Source organism: Anabrus simplex, chromosome 2 (genome assembly GCF_040414725.1).
Source record: "Anabrus simplex isolate iqAnaSimp1 chromosome 2, ASM4041472v1, whole genome shotgun sequence".
Lineage (NCBI taxonomy): Eukaryota > Metazoa > Arthropoda > Insecta > Orthoptera > Tettigoniidae > Anabrus > Anabrus simplex.
Genome location: NC_090266.1, coordinates 229,610,732 through 229,617,937, shown reverse-complemented (window position 1 = coordinate 229,617,937; position 7,206 = coordinate 229,610,732).

The following is a 7,206-nucleotide window of genomic DNA, read 5'->3' as shown; positions in this document are numbered from 1 at the left end:
AGCATAGACGTGCACGCCTGGCATGGTGCCGGGCTAGAGCGACTTGGATGAGGGAATGGCGGAACATCGTGTTCTCCGATGAGTCACGCTTCTGTTCTGTCAGTGATAGTCACCGCAGACGAGTGTGGCGTCGGCGTGGAGAAAGGTCAAATCCGGCAGTAACTGTGGAGCGCCCTACCACTAGACAACGCGGCATCATGGTTTGGGGCGCTATTGCGTATGATTCCACGTCACCTCTAGTGCGTATTCAAGGCACGTTAAATGAACACCGCTACGTGCAGCATGTGCTGCGGCCGGTGGCACTCCCGTACCTTCAGGGGCTGCCCAATGCTCTGTTTCAGCAGGATAATGCTCGCCCACACACTGCTCGCATCTCCCAACAGGCTCTACGAGGTGTACAGATGCTTCCGTGGCCAGCGTACTCTCCGTATCTCTCACCAATCGAACACGTGTGGGATCTCATTGGACGCCGTTTGCAAACTCTGCCCCAGCCTCGTACGGACGACCAACTGTGGCAAATGGTTGACAGAGAATGGAGAACCATCCCTCAGGACACCATCCGCACTCTTATTGACTCTGTACCTCGACGTGTTTCTGCGTGCATCGCCGCTCGCGGTGGTCCTACATCCTACTGAGTCGATGCCGTGCGCATTGTGTAACCTGCATATCGGTTTGAAATAAACATCAATTATTCGTCGGTGCCGTCTCTGTTTTTTCCCCGACTTTCATCCCTTTCGAACCACTCTTTCTTGGTGTTGCATTTGCTCTGTCAGTCAGTGTACATGCTTCCTATATGAGAAATTCTTTCTATTACCGCTCCTTACAACATGACAAAAATACCCAAGCGCATAACACCACCCTTCTTGCACTGCTGATCCACAAAACTACCACGTTCACCAAGTCCTCCATAGTTTTCGCATCTCGTGAATGGAGCAAAATTGCTGAGGATATAAGGGCTATACAAAGTTGAAACGCTTCCAAATCAGCTGTTTGGGAGTTCTCATTTAATTAAATGACTAATTAGTAACCGTATTAATTAAAGAATTCCTCTTCTATATCCTCCCAATGTAACCCGCCCCCTCTTGTTAAATTCATTTTATACATAATCATGATTTTTATATATTTTTATTTTTGATATAATTTATATTAATTAGTTTATCATTTATTTTAGTTATGACTCGCTTAATATATATTAGTTAATTAATTACTATTTTTCACTGCGCATTATCTTTCAAACATGTTTAGCAGCTAAAAAAGAAAACAAAAGGCAAACACGCACTATTCCTACCTTATATACTGCACCCTTGGTGATGGTAGAGAATAGGACCAATATTTGATCCTTATAACCCTGAAATTCATATACTCTGCCTGAAGGAAACATGCAACATCCTCAAGGACTGTGCTCAATGCCACCAGAGTATAATATGCCCATACTGAGGGGTTGTTGTGTTAGTGATTCATTTGTGACGGGCATCGGCGGTCAGATGTCACTCAGGAGGCTTGTTTTGACTCTGCAGGCACTAACAGTGTTTGGAACATTCGACGAGTACATGCTCCTGTTGAACAACTGTACCATTTGTACGGGGTCGCGTTGTAGGCCTGCGGGAAGCTGGATGAACGTATCTTTCTTTTAAACATGTACCACCAACAGGGACATTCTGCATTTGCAGGAGAATTCTATAAAACTTAATGCGCATTAAAGAGAAGATAATATGTGAAAAAAGCAAGAAAAGAGAATTCAAGATATGAAAAAATGTGAGAAAGAGAAAAATCAAGCATGAGAATACAATAAATTCAGTAGCCGGTACGCTTGTTGTTTGCACTGGCATATTTAGTATAAATATTAATATTACTACAAAGAAATACAATTCAACTAACATAATATTTTAACAAAAATCTGTTATGCGCGTTTTTTTATTTACACTAACTACTAAATGATACATATTTTATCAGAAGATGTTATCTTTGTGAAACAACTATTTCCACATGATGCACGAAGTCTCGAAGAGTCATTGTAAAATCAATTCTCTGATTACATGCATCTATTTTGTTAAAAAGGTCGCATATTCTAACTAGTGGAGATGTTTTGTGGCTCGCTGTTTTAGAGTGTTCACAATAAATCGTTCGTCTTGTTGAATAGGTAAGAATTCTATAATGTTGTTTTATTTTACCACGTGGACTTGTAATTTTATTAAGCGTAACGGAGCCATTTATAACCTGAAAGTCGGTTTATTAATAATACTTTCCATGTGATTTACCACTTTTTATTTAACTTCAGTGTTTGGCATTTCTTCTAAATGCGTGATGAATAAGTGTTTCCTGTATTTCGCAGTTTTGTTCCTTCAGAACAATGACTACCATCACAGATCCATCTACATATTGTTTGTCCCAACACACTACCTACAAAGTTATCAATTGACCAAACTCAACTACGTATAAAAATGAACGAACCACAAAAATTGAAAATAAAAATATATTACCGGCTGACGAATCGAACTCGCATTCGTAACTCAAGTCTCACACTAATACGTTGAAGGTTTTTGAACACATAATTTATTGATGAATTTTTGCTCATATAAAATGTTACATTACTCCCTTTCAACTTGCTTTTTTCCCGGGCAGATCTACAGTTACTAATCTTGCGAATTGTCCGTAAATTCGTACTGTTCACATTAAAGTTCCATCTGGGAAGTATCTCACTGACATCTGTCACATTATTTATGAGTTGGTACAAAGATATTTTGTTGAAGAATATCCCTTCTACATCATAATGATGAAGGTTTGAATTCATTTATTAAGTTATTGTATGAAACTTTTTCGTTCAGTGCTGAAGAATGTGAAGAAACGTTTCTGAACATTTCCGATCTTATTTATATGGGGCTAATAATGCGGTGTCCAAACACACATGCATATTCAACTTTGTTACGCGCAAATATATCTGGCTAGTAATTAATATACCAACATATTTTAGTTCCCTCGAATTCCGAACCACAAAACCTAAAGATCTGAAGGCTTCATTTATAATTCTTTTATGTGCCCTTTGTTGGACAATGTAGTATCCATTTCTTTACTAAACTAGACCTTCCTCAAATAATATATTCAAATAATATTGACGATTTATTCCTTGAAAAGGTTACCGTGAGACACTTATTGGTGTTAAAGTACGTTTTGTAGTCCCTACTGAAACATATCACATTGCCCCAGGGACTTTTATTTGCATAGTGCGCAACACTGTGGAGGCGTTAAATTTGAAAGATTTTGTTTGCGAGGTGGCAAGCAAACGGCTTTGTGCTGGGCCGCGCCCTGGAAGAGCGGCCGGAAGCAGGTTTGAATCGGCCTGTGGTTTGAAAGTTTGAACGAGGCTGTGGGAGTGTCGCGGCGTCACCTAACGTGCGGCGAGTTTGAAAAGAGCCAATCGCGAGCTGTGAAAGCGAGTCATAAAGAATTGCGCGTGGTTGCTAACTTCGATCATCACAGTGCCGACCTATTAGAAATAAGGGTGAAATCTGAGAAATAACCCGTGCTCCACGGTTTCGATACGCCTGATGAGTAGTAAATGAATTTAGACTTCTTTATCTGTTCATTTATCGGCTAACTTCGACATATATATTTGTGTGGATAGGTTATAACGGTTGTGGGCTTTGTCCTGAGAAAGCGGTTGAAACCTCGCGCCATAGCCAACAGGGCCACCCCCTCTTTTCGGAACGACGCGGGTGGGTCCATAAAACCAACAGTGGCTTGGGGAAGCGGGCTGTCTTTCGTGAGGTGTCCGTGGTACAGAAGGTAGTCTCCACGCCAGTCGAGATCGCCATTTTCTTTGTCCGAAATCAAAGTGCTACAGTGACGTTATTTCTTCATGATTGATATATGAATATTATACACATAGAAGCGTGCCCAGACTACAGTAAAACGTATCACCCTGGTGTGAGTTACATTTAATAACTACGGGAGTCATAAGTCCGTATATGTGTATTTACCGCTACGCGTGTGACGCTTCGCTCTTACATCAAGTGCGGTAGGTACCACGTACGTGTGAACGCGGTAAATAAAAGGGACGATAGCTGTGCATACCGGGAAGATTGTCGTGAACTAATTAGCTGTATTACACGCCAACGTTTCGGGTCGGTTTCGCGATCGCGGAGAAAACGTGTTCGATCGTATCGTAATTGCTCTTGCATACGGACGGATCCGGGGCGCACTCCATGATACTACGACTCTGATCAAAGAATTAATCTTTGTCCAATTATGTGTGCTAAGCAATATCTCCTTAAATAGTGTGCGCGTATGCAATTGAGCAAGTGAAGTGTTAACCTGTTTTCCATTCATTGTAGGAGTGTTATCTGCAAGGACAATCATGGAAGCTACATGTGTAATTCATATCTTTTGTAACGCCATCAAAGAGGATTTGATGGCCGAGTAATCTCCTGACGCTGCAGTTGTGCAGATGGTGTGATTGCTGAAGACAACAAAGCTAAGTGGATATGTCAGATTTTTAAGCATGTGGGTAACATTTGAGGTCAATTCAGTTTCATCCAGTTTTTAGGGTAATATTAACGGTCAATGTCAATTTGCTAACGATGAGTAATTATATTGTCAATAAATCAGTGGGAGATCCAGGGCAGCATGTATGCTAGTGCCCTTATTTGTTGCAGTGATTCATGGTTAGTTTAGTTATGGGAAAAAGGGTTGTAAATAGGTAAAGTTAGGAGTGTGTGTGCATGCATTGTTTTTAATCCTTTCAGAGCATTCCTAGGTGTGTGTGTTAAGTGTTAGGAATGTGGATAGTTTCATCATTAACGAGGCCAGGCCGCCTTCTCTTTGTGGTATAATTATCAGTAAAGACCAGTGTAGGCCTCTTATATTTTATCTGTGCGCGATTTCAGATATAGGTTCGCTGCCACAGGAACGCCACGACGTCTTCGTTGGGTAGTTAGGTTCTTCTAATGAGCAGAGACGACAGTAGATCGGGGTGGAGATTATTGCGAGGGTTGAGAGGCTGAGATCGCCTGATATATGACGCGGGAGTCAGATATGGATTTGAATGCCTGTTAACATGGCAAGGAAGGAATGTTGGCAGGGCAAGCTGCTTTAAACAAGGATGGGCTTAGATATGCCCGCAGAGTAAAGAGACAGAGTCGAGTATCGAACTCCCGAGCCGCTGAGACGGAAGGCCATGTGTGACGTCTTCCTTGAGAGCGATTTTTGCGGCATATGTATTGAAAGGTGAAGAAGAGATGTTTCTGTTGTCATAGAAGATTTTATAATCGGGAGAAATAATTAGTTTACATAATAAGGCAGCAGTATTTAAGAGAGAAACCTTCTTTTGTTGTGTGAGCAAGTCTGGCTGGGATAGCCGTGAAGGAAGCAATTACCTGCACCCCGTTTGCCTGGAGTCCTTTGCGAGGCAGTATGAATCACTTTCCAGCTGGGTTCCGCTCCCATGAAAAGTGAAACTTTCCACTAGTCCAAGGGGAATGTCCTGATCGCCCTGGCGGACAGGGGCGTGCCACTAATGACCTGGTGATGAGGAAGTGCTCTGACTGCATGTACATATTCTCTTTATATTGTAATTATGCTGTTATTTTACAGGAGCTGTGTTTGTATACTTATGTACCTTGTATCGAAGTGCCTTGTCGTATTTGTTGTCAGTGTGTTGTGTCTTGACGAATTAATCTTTGTCTCTTAAATTTAGCCCGGAGCTAATTTTCTCTGGTGGTATGCAGCTTCAGGCTGGTTGTTTGCGACAGATCGGATCTGTCAGTACAATCTGTGTAGTAGATAAGTTAGGATCCCTGGATTTTCCTTTATTAGGATTAATAATTTTGTATATGTAAATAGGTGTATTTTGGAATGAAACTGGCGTGACTTTCTCTTGTCGAAGCATAGCTTGTGGACGGTCGTAATCGAAATTCCCCTCGGGGAAATCGGCATATTCACTTGGCGGCGTTGCCTATAATTAACGATGTAGAACAGGCCAAGATTTAATATTTTGTTTGTATAATTTATTTGCTCGGTATTTGGACCGACCGATTTCAGTAATGTAATTTGTAGTTATTTCTAATGTGCACGGCGCATTATGCTTTTATTATGACAGTTTGCGTCATGTTTTATTGTATTTTGTAGAATTTCGTTAGTATGAATATTAATTATGTGCTCTAGTGAATAAATCCATTTTACCCCTTTATCTGTCTCTTATTCACAACAAATGCAACTGTTTCCCATTCATATACACCATTGGTGATTATTTTTATAGAACTTAGATTTAATTCTCGCCCTAGACCGAACGAAACCACGAAGCTCTATCCGACTGAGTCTGGCATTGTGATATTGATGGATGGGAACGGTTCACTACTCCACATATACATATTACTGATATAATTCTGTCATTTTAAAGCATCATCATGAGTGGTGACCTACAATTCAACATCATCGTTTACTAATAAAGAAACAAGTATTTTTTCCGGAAAATTCACTTAAGGTGGGGAGTGTGAAAGGAAGTGAAAAAAGTTAATTCTTTTTATGGGGATACTTATATCTCAATACTGACGGTAACAGACGCGAACAATGGTATTTGGAATCCCCTTCAAGCATAAATTTACACGCCTTCTTATTTTGGGGGGGGGGGGGGAATCAAGTTTACGCCGGTGGGGTAAAGAAGGAGTTGAGACAAACTGATTTTACTGTTCATAATGTACCTGATTCTGATCATAAATCGATCATTTTTAATCATTCCCGGGTTCGTATTCAAGAGCCATATTTTCCTTTGGAGAACTTAAAGTTAGATTAAAGTTGATTCCCCTGGCATATAAACAAAAATTTGAACACATTTGAAATAAACGATATGAATGATGTTGACCGTGCAGTTGTTTAGTTCTATAATAAGGTCAATAATGCACGGAAGTATATCATTCGTATCGCCAGAAATCCCGCGCACTTGCCAACGCTCTATGGCCCTGGGAGGCTGGATGTTGTATCTTAGAATGGAGGGAAGTGTGTTCGATCCTAGCACAGTCGAAAGAGCATTTGCCTACCCATCAGTTTGGATTATTTATTGCTTTGCAGATGGGGTGGCATTTGTCTCTAGGCTAAAAATGTCCCTTGACTATCGATCCCCATGGCGTATGGCCCCATATGACTGTAGCCCAGTTGGGGAGTTATTTCCGTCATATGGTTCAATAAGGCTATGGGGGTTGATGAGAAAGGTCC